Source organism: Tamandua tetradactyla, chromosome 3 (assembly GCF_023851605.1).
Source record: "Tamandua tetradactyla isolate mTamTet1 chromosome 3, mTamTet1.pri, whole genome shotgun sequence".
NCBI lineage: Eukaryota > Metazoa > Chordata > Mammalia > Pilosa > Myrmecophagidae > Tamandua > Tamandua tetradactyla.
In genome coordinates this window covers 135,075,721-135,096,485 of record NC_135329.1, presented here as the reverse complement: position 1 = coordinate 135,096,485, position 20,765 = coordinate 135,075,721, and positions in this window count along the sequence as shown.

The window sequence follows — 20,765 nt, the reverse complement described above, 5'->3', positions numbered from 1 at the left end:
GGTCTGTAGTTGCACTTCTCTGTAGGTCAGATATTACTGTAGGAACTGCTGTCAATGAGCTGGAATCCTTAAACACGACAGAGATGATTGGATTCCAAGTTGGAAGAAGCCAGGTGGCAGTATTTAATCACCAAAGACAGGGTGGACGTGGCTATTATAATAGGCAGCAAACTCAAAAGTAGGAATCAAAATAATCTGACTTGCAGAGATTTGTGACATTGGCTAGTAAATCATAGGGTACCTAGAAATACAATAGGTGGGCAGTCTACTAAATTTTTATTTGAGCTGTATAAAAAATAAATAGTTCTAGGTCAAGTGAACAGAAGTCTAACCTGAATTACAAAAAGACAGGTCACAGCCCCTTAATCAAATTCCAGACTTGAGACAGTTTACAGACCTAAAGTCCCTTGAATGAAGGGGAGGCTAGTTCCCTTTGGGAGAGAACCCTGTCAAACTGCCACAAATTTATACCCTTAATCTTCCTCCAAGCCTTCCCCAAGGAGATTGATGGCATTTAACCAGGTTAACTGCATTGGGGAAAAGTAAATGATCAGATTTTTGGGGGATTATTGGAAACTTGTTCAGAGGTGACATTAATTCCAGGGGACCCAAAATATCACTCTGTCCACCAGTCAGAGTGGAGGCCTGTGGATGTCAGGTGGTTGATGGAGTTTAAGCACAGGTCCATCTCACAATGGGCCCATTGGGGCCCCAGACCCATTCTGTAGTTATTTCCCCAGTTCTAGAATGCATAATTGGAATAGACATACTGAGCAACTGGAAGAATCCCCACATTGGCTCTCTAACTCATGCAGTGAGAGCTATTATGGTGGGAAAGGCCAAATGGAAGTCACTAGAACTGCCTCTACCTAGCAAAATAGTAAATCAGAAGCAATACGAGTTCCTGGAGAGATTGCAGAGATCAGTGCCACTCTTAGGGACTTGAAGGATGCAGGGGTGGTGATTTCTACCACATCCCCATTCAACTCTCTTATTTGGCCTGTGCAGAAAAGAGATGGGTTTTGGATGATGACAGTGGATTATCATAAGCTTAACCAGGTGGTAACTCCTATTGCAGTGGCTGTTCCAGATGTCATATCACTGCTTGAGCAAATTAATACATTCCCTGGTACCTAGTATGCAGCTATTGATCTGGCAAATGCTTTTTTCCCAATAGCTGTTAGTAAGGACCTAACAGTTTGCTTTCAGCTGGCAGGGTCAGCAATATACTTTCACTGTCCTATCTCAGGGTTATATCAACTCTCCAGCCCTATGTCATAATCTTGTCCGTAAGGACCTTGATCGTTTCTCCCTCCCATAAGACATCACACTGGTCCATTATATTGATGATATGTTGATTGAACCTAGGGAGCAAGAAGTAGCAACTACTCTAGACTTATTGGTAAGGCATTTGTGTGTCAAAGGATGGGAAATATATCCAACAAAAATATTGGGGCCTTCTACCTCAGTGAAATTTCTAGGTGTTCAGTTGTGTGAGGCATGTTGAGATATCCCTTCTAAGGTGAAGGATAAGTTGCTGCATCTGGCCCTTCCTACAACCAAAACAGAGGCAAAATGCCTAGTTGGTCTTTTTGAATTTTGGTGACAACATATTCCTCATTTGGGTGTGCTACTCCAGCTCATTTATCAAGTGACCAGAAAAGCTGCTAATTTTGAGTGGGGACCTGAATAAGAGGAGGCTCTGTGACAGGCCCAAGCTGCTGTACAAGCTGCTCTGCCACTTGGGCTGTATGAGCCAGCAGATCCAATGGTGCTGGAAATGTCAGTGGCAAATAGAGATGCTGTCTGGAGATTTTGGCAGGCCCCTATAGGAAAATCACAACGCAGACCCTTAGGATTTTTGAGCAAAGCCCTATCGTCTACTGCAGATAACTACTCTCATTTTGAGAAACAGCTTTTGGCCTGCTACTGGGCCTTAGTAGAGACTGAACGCTTAACCTTGGGCTACCAATTACCATGAGACCTGAGTTGCCTATTATGAGCTGGGAGTTGTCTGACCCACCAAGCCATAAAGCTGGGCATGCACAGCAGCACTCCATAATAAAATGGAAATGGTGTATACGACATAAGGCCAGAGCAGGTCCTGAATGCACAAGTAAGTTACATGAGGAAGTGGCCCAAATGCCCATGGTCTCCACTCCTGCCGCATTACCTTCTCTTTCCCAGACCAGACCTATGACCTCTTGGGGAGTTCCTTACAGTGAATTGACTGAGGAAGAGAAAAGTTGGGCCTGGTTTACAGATGGTTCAGCATGATATGCAGGTACCACATGAAAGTGGACAGCTGCAGCACTACAACCCCTTTCTGCAGTGTCCTTGAAGGACAGTTGTGAGGGGAAATCCTCCCAGTGGGCAGGAATTCGAGCAGTGCACCTGGATGTTCATTTTGCTTGGAAGGAGGACTGTCCATATGTGCATTTGTATACTGACTCATGAACCTGCTAGTGGTTTGGCTGGATGGTCAGGGACTTGGAAAGACCATAATTGGAGAATTGATGACAAAGAGGTCTGGGGAAGAAGTATGTGGATAGACCTTTCTGAGTGGGCTAAAAACATGAAGATATTTGTGTCCCATGTCAATATGCACCACAGGGTGACCTCAGCAGAGGAAGGTTTTAATAATCAAGTGGATAAAATGACCCATTCTGTGGATACCAGTCAGCCTCTTTCCCCAGCAACTCCTGCCATTGCCCAATGGGCTCATGAACAAAGTGGTCATGGTGGTAGGGATGGAGGTTATGCATGGGCTCAGCAACATGAACTTCCACTCACCAAAGCTGACCTAGCTACAGCCACTGCTGAATGCCAACCTGCCAGCAGCAGAGACCCACACTCAGTCCCCAATATGGCACTATTCCCTGAGGTGACCAACTGGCTACATGATGGCAGGTTGATTACATTGGACTACTCTCTTCATGGAAGGGGCAGTGATTTGTTCTAACTGGAATAGACACAAACTCTGGATATGGGTTTGCTTTCCCTGAATGCAATGTTTCTGCCAAAACTACCATCCATGAGCTTACAGAATGCCTTATCTATTGTTATGGTATTCTGCACAGCATTGCTTCTGATCAAGGAACACATTTCCCAGTAAATGAATTGTGAGAACGGGTACGTGCTGATGGAATTCTCTGTCTTACCATGTTCCCCATCATTCAGAAGCAGCTGGATTGATAGAACGGTGGAATGACCTTTTGAAAACTCAATTACAATGCCAACTAGGTGGCAATACCTTGAAGGGATGGGGTAATGTTCTCCTGGAAGCTGTGTATGCTTTGAATCAGCATCTACTGTATGATGCTGTTTCTCCCATAGCAGGATCCATGGGTCCAGAAACCAAGGGGTGGAAATGGGAGTGGCACCACTCACTATTACCCTTAGTGATCCACTAGGAAAATTTTTGCTTTCTGTCCCTGAAACCTTGAGCTCTGCTGGTTTATGATTTGGTTCCAAAAGGGGGAGTGCTTCCACCAGGAGAAACAACAATGATTCCATTGAACTGGAATCTAAGACTGCCACCTGGTCACTTTGGGATACTTATTCCACTGGATCAACAAGCCAAAAATGGGATTATATTACTGGATGGGGTGATTGACCCTGACTATCGGGGGAAATAGGATTGCCATTACACAGTGGAGGTAAAGAAGAGTTTTCCTGGAATATAGGTGATTCCCTAGGGCATCTTTTAGTACTACCACGCCCTGTTATTAAAATCAATGGAAAACTGAAACAAACCAATCCAGATAGGACTACCAATGGCTCTGAAACGTCAGGAATGATGGTTTGGGTCACCCCACCAGGCAAAGAACCATGACCAGCTAGCTGAGGTGCTTGCTGAGGATAAAGAAAACATGGAATGGGTACTGGAAGAAGGTAGTGATAAAAATGAACTATGACCACATGATCAGTTACAGAAATGAGAACTGTAATGTGGTTTTGATCATGTTATATTACGTTGTAAGATATCAAGTTTAAGAATGAATATTACCCAAGGACTTACACTCTATTCTGGGGAGATTTAATGTGTTTCTGGTTATATGCAGGACAGTTGAGTATTGTTAGGTGAGGGGAATAAATGTGTCTTTTATTGTTTTCTATTTAGAAATTAGGTATGGTTTAAGGTGATGTGTCTAGCTGCCAAGCTGACAAGTCATGGTCAGGTTCATGTGTCAACTTGGCAGGTGGTGCTACCTGTTTTTCTGGTTGGGAAAGTGCTGGCCTATCTGTTGCAGTGAGGACATTTCATAGAATTAAATCATAATCATGTCAGCTGCATCCACAACTGATTCCATTTGTAATCAGCCAAGGGGCGTGTCTTCTGTAATGAGTGATGCTTAATCTAATCAGTAGAAGCCTTTAAAGGAGGATTCAGAAGAGACAGGCTCTCTTCCTACTTCAGCCGGTGAGCCTCTCCTGTGGAGTTCATCCAGAATCTCCATCGAAGTCATCAGCTTCACAGACTGCCCTACAGATTTTGGACTCGATGTTCCCACAGGTATGTGAAACACTTTTATAAATTTTACATTTACAGTTATTTCCTGTTGATTCACTTTCTCTACAGAACCCTAACCAATACAGGGCACACAGGACTGAAGATATGTAGAGCAACATACCAACTTAAGGTCTTGTTTAATAAGCCAGAGGAATGGGAGTCCTGCTCTGAAAAAGATTATTTTTTCTTTGTTTCTACTACCTAAAACTGCTCTTAGTCTCCAACTGCCCCAGGCAAGGGCAGAATTAAGCTTCTCTGTGAGACAAAGAGGCTGGTCAGGTGAAAAGAAGTAATTCCCTGGAGGCTGTGTCTTGGGGGGGGGGGTTCCTGCTCAGTGGAATCTTTCCCTCAAGGAATTCAGACCCCAGGGACTGGAAAACTGAAACAATTGAAGCCAGCCTACAACCTCTCCTCTTTCTCAACCACACCCCCAGTAGGAAGAGTCTGCTGAAGTTAAAAGTACTGTATCACTTCATGCAGGTGGGACCTGGATGCAGACAAGTGCCACACACTGAGCAGGATAGGAGAAACAGAGAGTCTAGAGACTTCATAGAAAATTCTGTCAACCTGCTGAGTCTCACCCACAGGGAAAACTGATGCAGGTGACTCCTTCCTCCTGAGAAGAGGCCAGTCTGTCTGGGAAAATCTGACTGGGGTCTATAATACCTAAGTAGACCCTCCTAAGGAAAAAAAAGGCATCATACAGGTAGGTCAAACAAAAAGAGAACTGGGTGGGCCACGGTGGCTCAGCAAGCAAGAATGCTTGCCTGCAATGCCAGAGGACCCGGGTTCGATTCCCAGTGCCTGCCCATGTAAAAAAATTTAAAAAAAAAAAAAAGAGAACAAGAACTGAAAAATTCTGATCTGTTAAACAAAACCTATGGTAGAGTCTAGCTTAAGCCGAACTGAATGTCAAAGAAGACAGAGAGCAAAGCCATCCAGGAGGAAAATCCTAGGTAAAAAAATGAAAAAAATCTCCAGAATAAACTAATTAAGGAAACTGAATGCCTAGAGTCAGCAAAAAATAATGAATCATAGTAGGAAAATTTAACATATGGCCCAGACAAAGGAACAAACTAACAATTCAAATGATACCAGAGTTGAAACAATTAATTCAGGATGTTTGAACAGACATGGAAAATCTCATCAAAAATCAAATCAACGACTTGAGGGAGGATATGAAGAAGGCAAGGGACAAACAAAAAGAAGATATTGAAAGTCTGAAAAGACAAATCACAGAACTTATGGGAAAGAAAGGCACAGTAGAAGAGATGAAAATAAATGGAAACCTACAATGCTAGATTTCAAGAGGTAGAAGATAACCTTAGTGAACTGGAGTAGGGGACATCTGAAATCCAAAAACAAAAGAAAATATAGGAAGAAGAATGGAAAAATATGAGCAGGGACCCAGGAAAGTGAATGACAACATGAAGTGCACAAATATACATGTTGTGGGTGTCCCAGAAGGAGAAGAGAAGGGAAAAGGAGGAGAAAGACTAATGAAGAAAATTATCACTGAAAATTTCCAAACTCTTATGAAAGACTTAAAATTATAGATCCAAGAAGTTCAGCATATTCCAAACAGAATAGATCCAAATAGATACACACCAAAACAGTTACTAATCAGAATGGCAGATGTCAAAGAGAAAGAGAAAATTTTGAAAGCAGCAAGAGAAAAGCAATTCATCATGTACAAGGGAAGCCCAATAAGACTATGCATAGATTTCTCAGCAGAAACTATGGAAGCAAGAAAACAGTGGTATGATACATTTAAGATTTGAAAAGAGAAAAACTGTCAACCAAGAAATCTATATCCAGCAAAATTGTTCTTCAAAAATGAAGGGGAAATTGAAACATTTTCAGACAAAAAAAATCACTGAGAGTATTTGTAACCAAGAGACTGGCTCTGCAAGAAATGCTACAGTAAGCACTAGAGACAGATAGGAAAAGACAGGAGAGAAAGGTGTGGAGAAGAGTGTAGAAATGAAGACTATTAGTAAAGGTAAAAAGAGGAAAAATTAGATATGACATATAAAATCCAAAAGACAAAATGGTACAAGAAAATACTACCCTTACAGTAATAACACTGTGTTAATGAATGAAACTTCTCAATCAAAAAGGCATAGACTGTCAGAATGAATTAAAACACAGGACCCATCTACATGCTATCTACAGAAGATGCATTTTAGACCCAAGGACAAACATAGGTTGAAAGTGAAAGGTTGTGAAAAGATATTTCATGCAAACAGCAATCAGAAAAGAGCAGGAGTAGCTATACTAATATCCAACATATTAGACTTCAAATGTAAAGCATCTAAAAGAGACAAAGAAGGACACTATGTATTAATAAAAAGAACAATTCAACAAGAAGACATAACAATCCTAAATATTTATGCACTGAGCTGGAATGCTCCAAAATACATGAGGCAAACTCTGAAAAGAGAAATAGAGACATTGATCATATAGTTGGAGACTTCAATTGTCCACTCTCATCAATGGACAGAACATCTAGATACAGGATCAATAAAGAAACAGATAATTTGAATAATACAATAAACAAACTAAATTTAACAGACGTTTACAGAACATTACACTCCACAACAGCAGGATACACCTTTTTCTGAAGTGCTCATGGATCATTCTCAAGGATAGACTGTAGACTGTATACTGCCCTGCCCCTCTCTATGTGGGACATAATTCCCAGGGGTGTAAACCTCCCTGACAATGAGGGACGGAAATCCTAGAATGAGCTGGGACTCAGCATCAAGGGACTGAGAAAACCGTCTTGACTGAAAGGAGGAAGAGAGAAATGAGACAAAGCAAAGTGTCTGTGACTGAAAGATTTCAGAGTCAAGAGCTTATCCTGGAGGTTATTATTACACATTATATAGATATCCCTTCTTAGTTAAAGGTGTATTAGAGAGACTAGAGGGAAGTGCCTGAAACTGTAGAGCTGTGTTTCAGTAGCTATGTTTCATGAAGATGAATGTACAATAATATAGCTTTTGCAATGTGACTATGCAATTGTGAAAAACTTGTGTCTGAAGCTCCTTTTAACTATGGTATGGACAGATGAGTAAAAAATATGGATTAAAAAATAAATAAATAATAGAGGGAACAAATGTTAAAATTGTGTAGATTGAAATACTAGTGATCAATGAAAGGGAGTGGTAAGGAGTATAGACAAAATAGGGGAACAAAGGTTAAAATATATTGGGTAGTTGGAAGTACTAGTGGTCAATGAGAGAAAGGGGTAAGAGGGGTGGTATGTATGAGTTTTTTCTGTTTTCTTTTTATTTGTTTTGCAGAAGTGATGCAAATATTCTAATAAATGACCATGGTGATGAATATACTACTATGTGATAAAAAAAAAAACTATTGCATTTTTATTTCTTTGCTTTGTATGTATGTTATACTATACAATAAAAAAATAAAAAAAAAGTGAGGGAGAGATTAAAATTTTCACAGGCATATACTCAGAGAATTTGTTATCAAGTGACCAGTCATGCAAGAAACACTAAAGGAAATTCTGTTGGCTGAAAAAAAAGAAAGTACAGGAGAGAGGAGTCTGGAAAAGGGCACAAATTGAAGAGTATTAGTAAGGGTGACTTAAAAGATAAAAAGAGAGAGGGGAAATATATATATAAGAGAGAGGGGGAAATATGTATGTATCGCCAACAAATAAAAACCAAATGGTAAGGTAGTAAATTCGAGAACTGCCTTTAAAGTAATAACTTCGAATATTAACAGACTAAACTCACCGATTAAAAGATACAGATTGGCAGAATAGATTTAAAATATGACCCATCTATATGCTATCTACAGCATAAATAAATTGAAAGTGAAAGGATGGAAAAAGATTTTCTATGCAAGTTGTAATAAAAAAGAAGCAGAAGTAGCTATAGTAATATCAGGCAAAAATAGATTTCAAATGCAAACATGTCATAAGAGACAAGGAAAGATAGTACATAGTAATAAAAGGAACAATTCACCAAGTAGAAATAACAATCATAAATGTTTATACACCCAATCAAGGAGCTCTGAAGTACATGAGGCAAACATTGGCAAAACTGAAGGGAGCAATAGATGTTTCAATAATAATAGTGGGAGACTTCAATACACCACTCTCTATAGATAAAACAACCAGATCAGTAAGGAAAGATAGAACCTAAATAGCGTGATAAATGAATTAGACCTAACATATATACTGAGAGATTTTTACATCCTCAAATACCAGCATATGCATTCTTCTCTAGTGCTCATGGAACATTCTCCAGGATAGATCATATGCTGGGGCACAAAACAGGTCTTATACATTTAAAGAGATTGAAACTATTCATAAAGCCCTTTCTCTAACCATAATGGAACAAAGCTGGAAATCAATAACCACCAAAGAACCAGAATTTTCACAAATATATGGAAAATTAAATAACACACTCTTAAACAATCAGTGGGTCAAAGAAGAAATTGCAAGAGAAATCAGTAAATATCTGGAGATGAATGAAAATGAGGACAACGATATACTTTGAAGACTTTGAAAAGCTAGTTACCAAATTTACTTGGAAGGGAAGAGGGCCCTGAATAGCCAAAAATGTATTAAAAACAGAGAAATGAGGTGGGAGACTTACACTTCCTGATTTTAAAGTTTATTATAAAGCCACAGTGGTAAAATCAGCATGGTATTGACACAAAGCTAGACATATTGATCAATGGAATCAAATTAAGAGTTTGGGAATACAGCCCCAGAACAATGGTCAATTGATCCTCAACAAGACACTCAAATATACAGAACTGGGACAGAATAGTCTTGTCAATGAATGAGGCTGGAAGAACTGGATACCCATAGCCAAAGGAATGAAAGAGGACACTTACTTCACACCCTATACAAAAATTTAACTCATAGTGAATCAACAACCTAAATATAAGAGCCAGTACCATAAAATTTCTTGAAGAAAATATAGAGAAACATCTTCGAGACCTAGAAATAGGAGGTAGCTTCTTAGAACTAACACCCCAAGCACAAGTAACAAAAGAAAAAATAGATGTTTTGGTTTGTTAAAGCTGCTGGAATGCAATATACCAGAAATGGAATGACTTTAAAAGGGGAATTTATTAAATTGCAAGTTCACAGTTCTAAAGCTGAAAATGTCCAAATTAAGGCACCAACAAGAGATTACCTTCCCTCAAGAAAGGCTGATGCCATCTGAAACACCTCTGTCAGCTGGGAAGTCACGGGATGGCTTCTGCTGGTTCCTCGTTCCTGGACTCCATTGCCTTCAGCCTCTGTTCCTGTGGGGGTTCATTATTTTTCTTCTCTGGGGCTGGGTTTCATCTCCTGGCTTCCCTTCACTGTCTCCAGGTTCTGGCTAGCTTGCTTAGCTTCTCATGGGAAGGCACATGGTGAGATCTGCTAGAATCTGCCTGTGTCTGGGCATCTGCTCTCTCTGTCAACATTCCAAGCATCTCCAAAATCTATGTCTCTATTAGCTCTAAAGCAACTCTTCTCCAAGCATCTGCATCAGGTCTGTCTTTGCTGCTCTCCAGACATCTGCATCTAAGGTTTCTCCAAAATGTGTCCCCTTTTAAAGGAGCCTAGTAAACTAATCAAGTCCTATCCTTTTTTTTTTATTAATTAAAAAAAGAATTAACAAAACAATTAGAAATCATTCCAATCTACATGTACAATCAGTAATTCTTAATAACATCACATAGTTGCATATTCATCATTTCTTAGTACATTTGCATCGATTTAGAAAAAGAAATAAAAAGACAACAGAATAAGAATTAAAACAATAATAGAAAGAAAAAAAAACCCTATACCTCACATGCAGCTTCATTCAGTGTTTTAACATAATTGCATTACAATTGGGTAGTATTGTGCTGTCCATTTCTGAGTTTTTATATCCAGTCCCGTTGTACAGTCTGTATCCCTTCAGCTCCAATTATCCCTTCTCTTTTTTTTTTTTAATTAATGGAAAAAAAGAAATTAACCCAACATTTAGAGATCATACCATTCTACATATGCAATCATTAATTCTTAACATCATCACATAGATGCATGATCATCATTTCTTAGTACATATGCATTGGTTTAGAAGAACTAGCAACATAACCAAAAAAGATATAGAATGTTAATATAGAGAAAAAATAAAAGTAATAATAGTAAAATCAAAACAAAACAAAACAAAACAAAACAAAACAAAAACCTATAGCTCGGATGCAGCTTCATTCAGTGTTTTAACATGATTACTTTACAATTAGGTATTATTGTGCTGTCCATTTTTGAGTTTTTGTATCTAGTCCTGTTACACCGTCTGTATCCCTTCAACTCCAATTGGCCATTATCTTACCCTGTTTCTACCTCCTGCTGGACTCTGGTATCAAGGACATATTCCAAATTTATTCTTGAATGTCTGTTCACATCAGTGGGACCATACAGTATTTGTCCTTTAGTTTTTGGCTAGACTCACTCAGCATAATGTTCTCTAGGTTCATCCATGTTATTACATGCTTCATAAGTTTATCCTGTCTTAAAGCTGCATAGTATTCCATCGTATGTATATACCACAGTTTGTTTAGCCACTCTTCTGTTGATGGAGATTTTGGCTGTTTCCATCTCTTTGCAATTGTAAATAACGCTGCTATAAACATTGGTGTGCAAATGTCCGTTTGTGTCTTTGCCCTTAAGTCCTTTGAGTATATTCCCAGCAATGGTATTGCTGGGTCGTATGGCAATTCTATATTCAGCTTTTTGAGGAACCGCCAAACTGCCTTCCACAGTGGTTGCACCATTTGACATCAAGTCCTATCTTGAATGGTTGAAATCACATCTCCATCTAATCAAAAGGCCACACCCACAATTGGGTGGGTCACATCTCCATGGAAGTAATCTAACCAAAAGTTCACACCCATACCTAGGTGTGTCACATCTCCATGGAAACAATCCATTCAAAGTTTCTCACCCTAAACAAAAGTCTGGCCCCACCAGATTGTATCAGGATTGAAACATGGCTTTTCTGGGTTACATAATAGTTTCAAACTGGGACATTCCATCATCTGGACTACAAAAAAGACACATTCTTTCCATGTACAAAATACATTCACTCCATCACAATATCACAAAAGCCTTAAACCATTTCAGTAACAGTATAAATACCATACAAAGTAAAAAACAGAACAAAATCTCATAAAAATCAGTTACAGGCATGGTCTGTTCTAAGATAAAAATTTCTCCTCTGGCTCTGGGCATGTAAAACTCAGAACAAGTTATCTGCTGCCAACATACAAAGGAGGGACTGTCATAGGATACATGTTTCCATTGCCATACACAGAAATCGATAGGGAAACAAGGGTCACTGGAACAAAACAGATCCAAAAACCTGCAGGGCAAACTTCATTAGATTTCAAAGTCTGAGGGTCATTCATCCTTAGGGCTTTGGAAAGCAGCAATGCCACCCTTTCCAAGGGCATATAGTGACCCTGCTCTCTGCAAATACTGGGGTATTGGTTGCATAGGTGGGTTTGCTCTCCTGCCCAAGGTTTCCTGGCTCCAGAACTTAGTTTCCATCGTTCTGCCTCTGAAGTCATTTATCCTTCAATTTGTCCATTTTCTTCCCTTTTTGGTTCAGAATGGCAATGGTTCCATTTATACAGATCTTACACAACTCTTGTTGGTTTTCTATGTAGTATGCAAGGATCATAACCATCAGACAATAGGATTTTCTACAAATATTTTCTGGATAAATCCTTCTCCAATCCTTTCTTGTCCCTTAATGGCTGACTGTTTCCATGTTTGGTTAAATCCTCACATGGGGCACTATTCTCTGGGATATCCCTTTCTGGAAGCCCCAAATTTTGTAGATCATCAATTTCTGGCTTCTTTGCACCTAAAAGTTCAGTTCTCACCTTAGCTACATGGCATGCATATTGTACGCAAGACATTGTTGAGAGCTATGAAAAGATATAAATAATGTCATTTTTATAGCTACATAGCCCTGTATTCAGGACAGAATTAGGGTGTATGTGTGTGCATGAATGTGTGTGAGTGTGTGTGTGTGTGTGTGTGTGTGTGTGTGTGTGTGTGTGACCAGACAGAACTGAGACAAAGAGATCATGTGATTTATGCAAAATCAAACGAGTGGCTAGAAAATCCCACTGTGCAAGGCTGACAAAGCCTAAATTCTTATGGGAATTTGTCATTGATGAAATTGCTGTCTGATTTTCTGCTAATCAAGGACCTACCCAAGAGTTCTCATGATTTAGTATATCAACAAAGATAGTTTACATTTGAGGTTTTCTCAAAGTATTTTGATGTCCCTCTCTTGCCATCACTCACACATTTTGTTTTCACCTTGTGAAGGAGGATCATCAGTTGAAGAAGATTACAAAAAGTTGATGGGTGCTCTTTCTCTGCCGGCCCGCTGCGCGGCGCCCACGCCCCGCAGCAGCCGACCCGCCTGCCCTCCTTCTCCCCTCTCTTTCTCCGCCAGCCCGCCGCGCGGCGCCCACGCCCCGCAGCAGCCGACCCGCCCGCCCTCCTTCTCCCCTCTCTTTCTCCGCCGGCCCGCCGCGTGGCGCCCACGCCCTGCAGCAGCCGACCTGCCCGCCCTCCTTCTCCCCCCTCCTCCCCCTCCTGCTCCGGCCGCTCTCCAACCACCACGGTGCCCTCTTCCCCTGCCTTCACCGGCTCCTCCACCACCAGCCTCTACAGCCTTGCCGCCCTCACCTTTCCTCCTCCAGAACAGCTACTGGGGGAGTGGAGATAATACAGAGCAGCTCACGGAGCCACGAGGGAGATCAAAGGGACGGCGTACCCCATCCTGGAACGGCTGACTATCTGGGAGAACCAGCTCCGGTGAGATCACCAAGGGGCACGGGCATTCCTGGGTGGGACGGCAAGTGACCGGAGTCCCTCCCTTCCACCTTCCCAGGCCAGCTGGTAGAATTGGACAGGCGGCCCCCTTAGGCCACGGCGGCTGGTGCCCCCACCACACGAGGCCCCCCGGAACAACTGAGATAGTTGGGTCGGAAATCCCCAGACTGCGGAGAACAGTGACCGGGGGATCCCTTCCAAACATGTGACTCCCCCGTTGGCTGGGAATGGTGCACTCTCCCGGGCTGCGACAGCTGGCGCCCTCCCGCCATGCTTGGTGCCCCGGGCCGACTAGCTAATTCGGCCGGACGCTCTCCCATGCTGCGGCGGCCGGCGACCCTCCCCGCATTCAGAACCCCAGGCCGGATGGCATTCTTCCAAGACGCTTCGGCTGCCGAACCTCCCCTACGGTGAGAATTTTCCAGAGTTAAAGGACCCACAGCAACTTTAACTGGTGGAACCCATAGACAAACGTGTGCCACGAGCGCCACCTACTGGGCAGGATAAGAAAAACAGAACCCAGAGATTGCACAGAAAAATCTTTCAACCTGTGGGGTCGAACACCCAGGGAAATCTGACTAAATGCCCAGACGCCAGCAGAAGATAACGGATCACGCTCAGAAAATTGAACATATGGCCCAGTCAAACGAAGAAACCAATAGTTCAAATGAGATACAGGAGCTGAAACAGCTAATGGTGAATATACGAACAGAAATGGAAAACCTCTTCAAAAACGAAATCGATAAATTGAGGGAGGACATGAAGAAGACATTGGCTGAACATAAAGAAGAAATAGAAAAACTGAAAAAACAAATCACAGAACTTATGGAAGTGAAAGATAAAGTAGAAAAGATGGAAAAAACAATGGATACCTACAACGACAGATTTAAAGAAACAGAAGATAGAATTAGTGATTTGGAGGATGAAACATCTGAATTCCAAAAAGAAACAGAAACTATCCAGAAAAGAATGGAAAAATTTGAACAAGGTATCAGGGAACTCAAGGACAATGTGAACCATACAAATATACGTGTAGTGGGTATCCCAGAAGGAGAAGAGAAGGGAAAAGGAGGAGAAAAACTAATGGAAGAAATTATCACTGAAAATTTCCCAACTCTTATGAAAGACCTAAAATTACAGATCCAAGAAGTGCAGCACACCCCAAAGAGATTAGACACAAATAGGCGTTCCCCAAGACACTTACTAGTTAGAATGTCAGAGGTCAAAGAGAAAGAGAGGATCTTGAAAGCAGCGAGAGAAAAACAATCCGTCACATACAAGGGAAACCCAATAAGACTATGTGTAGATTTCTCAGCAGAAACCATGGAAGCTAGAAGACAGTGGGATGATATATTTAAATTACTAAAAGAGAAAAACTGCCAGCCAAGACTCCTATATCCAGCAAAATTGTCCTTCAAAAATGAGGGAGAAATTAAAACATTCTCAGACAAAAAGTCACTAAGAGAATTTGTGACCAAGAGACCAGCTCTGCAAGAAATACTAAAGGAAGCACTAGAGTCAGAACCGAAAAGACAGAAGAGAGAGACATGGAGTAAAGTGTAGAAAGAAGGAAAGTCAGATATGATATATATAATACAAAAGGCAAAATGGTAGAGGAAAATATTATCCAAACAGTAATAACTCTAAATGTCAATGGACTGAATTCCCCAATCAAAAGACATAGACTGGCAGAATGGATTAAAAAACAGGATCCTTCTATATGCTGTCTACAGGAAACACATCTTAGACCCAAAGATAAATATAGGTTGAAAGTGAAAGGTTGGGAAAAGATATTTCATGCAAATAACAACCAGAAAAGAGCAGGAGTGGCTATACTAACATCCAACAAGTTAGACTTCAAATGTAAAACAGTTAAAAGAGACAAAGAAGGACACTATATACTATTAAAAGGAACAATTAAGCAAGAAGTCATAACAATCATAAATATTTACGCACCGAACCAGAATGCCCCAAAATACGTGAGGAATACACTGCAAACACTGAAAAGGGAAATAGACACACACACCATAATAGTTGGAGACTTCAATTCCCCACTCTCATCAATGGACAGAACATCTAGACAGAGGATCAATAAAGAAATAGAGAACCTGAATATTACAATAAATGAGCTAGACTTAACAGACATTTATAGGACATTACATCCCACAACAGCAGGATACACCTTTTTTTCAAGTGCTCATGGATCATTCTCAAAGATAGACCATATGCTGGGTCACAAAGCAAGTCTTAACAAATTTAAAAATATTGAAATCATACACAACACTTTCTCGGATCATAAAGGAATGAAGTTGGAAATCAATAATAGGTGGAGTGCCAGAAAATTCATAAATACATAGAGGCTCAACAACACACTCTTAAACAACAAGTGGGTCAAAGAAGAAATTGCAAGAGAAATTAGTAAATACCTAGAGGCAAATGAAAATGAAGACACAACATATCAAAACTTATGGGACGCAGCAAAGGCAGTGCTAAGAGGGAAATTTATTGCCCTAAATGCCTTTATCAGAAAAGAAGAAAAGGCAAAAATGCAGGAATTAACTGTCCACTTGGAAGAACTGGAGAAAGAACAGCAAACTAATCCCAAAGCAAGCAAAAGGAAAGAAATAACAAAGATTAGAGCAGAAATAAATGAAATTGAAAACATGAAAACAATAGAGAAAATCAATAAGACCAGAAGTGGGTTCTATGAGAAAATCAACAAGATTGATGGGCCCTTAGCAAGACTGACAAAAAGAAGAAGAGAGAGGATGCAAATAAATAAGATTAGAAATGAAAGAGGAGACATAACTACTGACCTCACAGAAATAAAGGAGGTAATAACAGGATACTATGAACAACTTTATGCTAATAAATACAACAATTTAGATGAAATGGACAGGTTCCTGGAAAGACATGAACAACCAACTTTGACTCAAGAAGAAATAGACGACCTCAACAAACCAATCACAAGTAAAGAGATTGAATTAGTTATTCAAAAGCTCCCTAAAAAGAAAAGTCCAGGACCAGACGGCTTCACATGTGAATTCTATCAAACATTCCAGAAAGAATTAGTACCTACTCTCCTCAAACTGTTCAACATAATCGAAGTGGAGGGAAAACTACCTAATTCATTCTATGAAGCCAACATCACCCTCATACCAAAACCAGGCAAAGATATTACAAAAAAAGAAAACTGCAGACCAATCTCTCTAATGAATACAGATGCAAAAATTCTCAGTAAAATTCTAGCAAATCGTATCCAACAACACATTAAAAGAATTATACATCATGACCAAGTAGGATTCATCCCAGGTATGCAAGGATGGTTCAGCATAAGAAAATCAATTAATGTAATACACCATATCAACAAATCAAAGCAGAAAAATCACATGATCATCTCAATTGATGCAGAGAAGGCATTTGACAAGATTCAACATCCTTTCCTGTTGAAAACACTTCAAAAGATAGGAATACAAGGGAACTTCCTTAAAATGATAGAGGGAATATATGAAAAACCCACAGCTAATATCATCCTCAATGGGGAAAAATTGAAAACTTTCCCCCTAAGATCAGGAACAAGACAAGGATGTCCACTATCACCACTATTATTCAACATTGTGTTGGAAGTTCTATCCAGAGCAATTAGGCAAGAAAAAGAAATACAAGGCATCAAAATAGGAAAGGAAGAAGTAAAACTATCATTGTTTGCAGACGATATGATACTATACGTAGAAAACCCAGAAAAATCCACAACAAAATTACTAGAGCTAATAAATGAGTACAGCAAAGTAGCAGGCTACAAGATCAACATTCAAAAATCTGTAGCTGGGGCGGGCCGCGGTGGCTCAGCGGGCAAAGTGCTTGCCTGCTATGCCGGAGGACCTCGGTTCGATTCCCGGCCCCAGCCCATGTAACAAAAACGGAAAAACAGAATACAATAAAAACAAGAAAATGTTTAAAAATGTTTCCCTTTCTTCCTTCCTTCCTTCCTTCTCTCTGTCTTTCCTTTAAAAAAAAAAAAAAAAAAAAAAATCTGTAGCTTTTCTATACACTAGTAATGAACAAGCTGAGGCGGAAATCAAGAAACAAATCCCATTTACAATCGCAACTAAAAGAATAAAATACCTAGGAATAAATTTAACCAAAGAGACAAAAAACCTATGTAAAGAAAACTACAAAAAACTGTTCAAAGAAATCACAGAAGACCTAAATAGATGGGAGGGCATACCGTGTTCATGGATTGGAAGACTAAATATAGTCAAGATGTCAATCCTACCTAAATTGATTTACAGATTCAATGCAATACCAATCAAAATCCCAACAACTTATTTTTCAGAAATAGAAAAACCAATAAGCAAATTTATCTGGAAGGGCAGGGTGCCCCGAATTGCTCAAAACATCTTGAGGAAAAAAAACGAAGCTGGAGGTCTCGCGCTGCCTGACTTTAAGGCATATTATGAAGCCACAGTGGTCAAAACAGCATGGTATTGGCATAAAGATAGATATATCGACCAATGGAATCGAATAGAGTGCTCAGATATAGACCCTCTCATCTATGGACATTTGATCTTTGATAAGGCAGTCAAGCCAACTCACCTGGGACAGAACAGTCTCTTCAATAAATGGTGCCTAGAGAACTGGATATCCATATGCAAAAGAATGAAATAAGACCCATCTCTCACACCCTATACAAAAGTTAACTCAAAATGGATCAAAGATCTAAACATTAGGTCTAAGACCATAAAACAGTTAGGGGAAAATGTTGGGAGATATCTTATGGATCTTACAACTGGAGGCGGTTTTATGGACCTTAAACCTAAAGCAAGAACACTGAAGAAGGAAATAAATAAATGGGAGCTCCTCAAAATTAAACACTTTTGTGCATCAAAGAACTTCATCAAGAAAGTAGAAAGACAGCCTACACAATGGGAGACAATATTTGGAAACGACATATCAGATAAAGGTCTAGTATCCAGAATTTATAAAGAGATTGTTCAACTCAACAACAAAAAGACAGCCAACCCAATTACAAAATGGGAAAAAGACTTAAACAGACACCTACCAGAAGAAGAAATACGGATGGCCAAGAGGCACATGAAGAGATGCTCAATGTCCCTGGCCATTAGAGAAATGCAAATCAAAACCACAATGAGATATCATCTCACACCCACCAGAATGGCCATTATCAACAAAACAGAAAATGACAAGTGCTGGAGAGGATGCGGAGAAAGAGGCACACTTATCCACTGTTGGTGGGAATGTCAAAGGGTACAACCACTGTGGAAGGCAGTTTGGCGGTTCCTCAAAAAGCTGAATATAGAATTGCCATACGACCCAGCAATACCATTGCTAGGTATCTACTCAAAGGACTTAAGGGCAAAGACACAAACGGACATTTGCACACCAATGTTTATAGCAGCGTTATTTATAATTGCAAAGAGATGGAAACAGCCAAAATCTCCATCAACAGAAGAGTGGCTAAACAAACTGTGGTATATACATACGATGGAATATTATGCAGCTTTAAGACAAGATAAACTTATGAACCATGTAATAACATGGATGGACCTAGAGAATATTATGCTGAGTGAATCCAGCCAAAAACTAAAGGACAAATACTGTATAGTCCCACTGATGTGAACGGACATTCGAGAATAAACTTGAAATATGTCATTGGTAACAGAGTTCAGCAGGAGTTAGAAGCAGGGTAAGACAATGGGTAATTGAAGCTGAAGGGATACAGACTGTGCAACAGGACTAGATACAAAAACTCAAAAATGGACAGCACAATAATACCTAATTGTAAAGTAATCATGTTAAAATACTGAATGAAGCTGCATCTGAGCTATAGGGTTTTTTTTGTTTTTGTTTGCTTGTTGGTTTGTTTGTTGTTGTTGTTTTTTACTATTAAAAAAAAAAAAGTTGATGGGTCCAAGAAGCCCATTGGCTGAGTTAATTACTTGATTTCTTCTCTTTGAAAATGTCATGATTATTTTAAGCACATTGACAAGAAAGTTTGAAATGCTTGTCACATTTGGAGAGGCTATAAAATGCAGTCTGTAAGGACAAATGGATCTTTGGATTAAAGCTGTATTAGGTTCAAACTTTGTGATTTTTTTCAATCTCTAATATAGGAACAACATTCTCCTCTTCTAGTCTCATCTCCCAAAGTTTTTTGAGACCTGTGGAATAGTTAAGAGTCTCTCAGTGGCCGACTAGAGTGGCTTGAGATTAGCCCTACTCCACAGAAAAGTTAGAGAAGAGACAGGAAGGCAATGGAGGCAGCAATTTGGGAGTGCGGCTGACCTGGGAGAGCCTTCTGCACCACATGTGGCAGCCCTGGTTGCAGAGGCCTGGGAAATGAGAGGCAGAAAGCTGGAGCCTGGCATGGAGGTGTGGAGCCATGGAGCCTGTGGGAGTGCACAGACAGGAATGAGAACCAGGAAGAAAGCCAGGCTGCATTCCTTGGGTATGCTACCTCACCAGTGCAGCCCCTGACCGACAACTCACCATCTACCCCACGCAGCTGAACCCCATCACCAGCTCCCATTCCCCACGCTCCAAGTGCCTCCACCCCACCAGCCCCCAGTGAACGTACCTTCCCCCCACCCCCACCCCAAATGCAGCCCAACCCGCTTCTCCTGCACACCTCCCAAGCAATGCTTCCCCCTCCCTATACCCTGTAGGCTGTTGCCAGCACATAAAGGCTGCGGGCACTAATCTGATAACTAAGCTACCACTGCTCCCCCACCCATAGTGTCACACAGCCTCATCTCCTCCCTGAGTTCAGCACATCCTTTTATGGCACTCCCAGGGCCACGCATGTGAATGTGCCCCCAATAACACCATTCAACCCTGGGAACTGTACTTTACAGCAGTCCTAGAACTGTGATTGTGCACAGCCCTCAGCCACACTTCCCAAGTCTGAGAAAGTGCTGACCTGCACAGGCAGGTCACAGCTGCCACCAATCCATGAAGGCATAATGCTGACCAGCTGCCACAGCTGTATGCATGTACAAAAAGGGCCCCATGCCTTAGACCAGCACATACCAGGGTTACACCCCCCAGATCAGTGCACCCACACAGCAATATCCTCCCTGGCTGTGGGGCACACACATTCACAAGCAACAGCATAACATCCCCAACCTGTGCCAATACCTGCCCTTAAACTAATCACCTTACTGAATGCTCCACCCTGTGCCCTGCTCCCTGCTGTACAACCATCCTGCAAACACAAGGCCTTAGACTACTGAAAGAAATCAGCTCCCAAAATAAATCAATCAAGATATTTACATGTCACGAAGACAGCAGAAGATCCTTAAGCATATCACAATGCAGACAGATATAACCCTGCCTAATGACCAAATTAAAACACCAAAG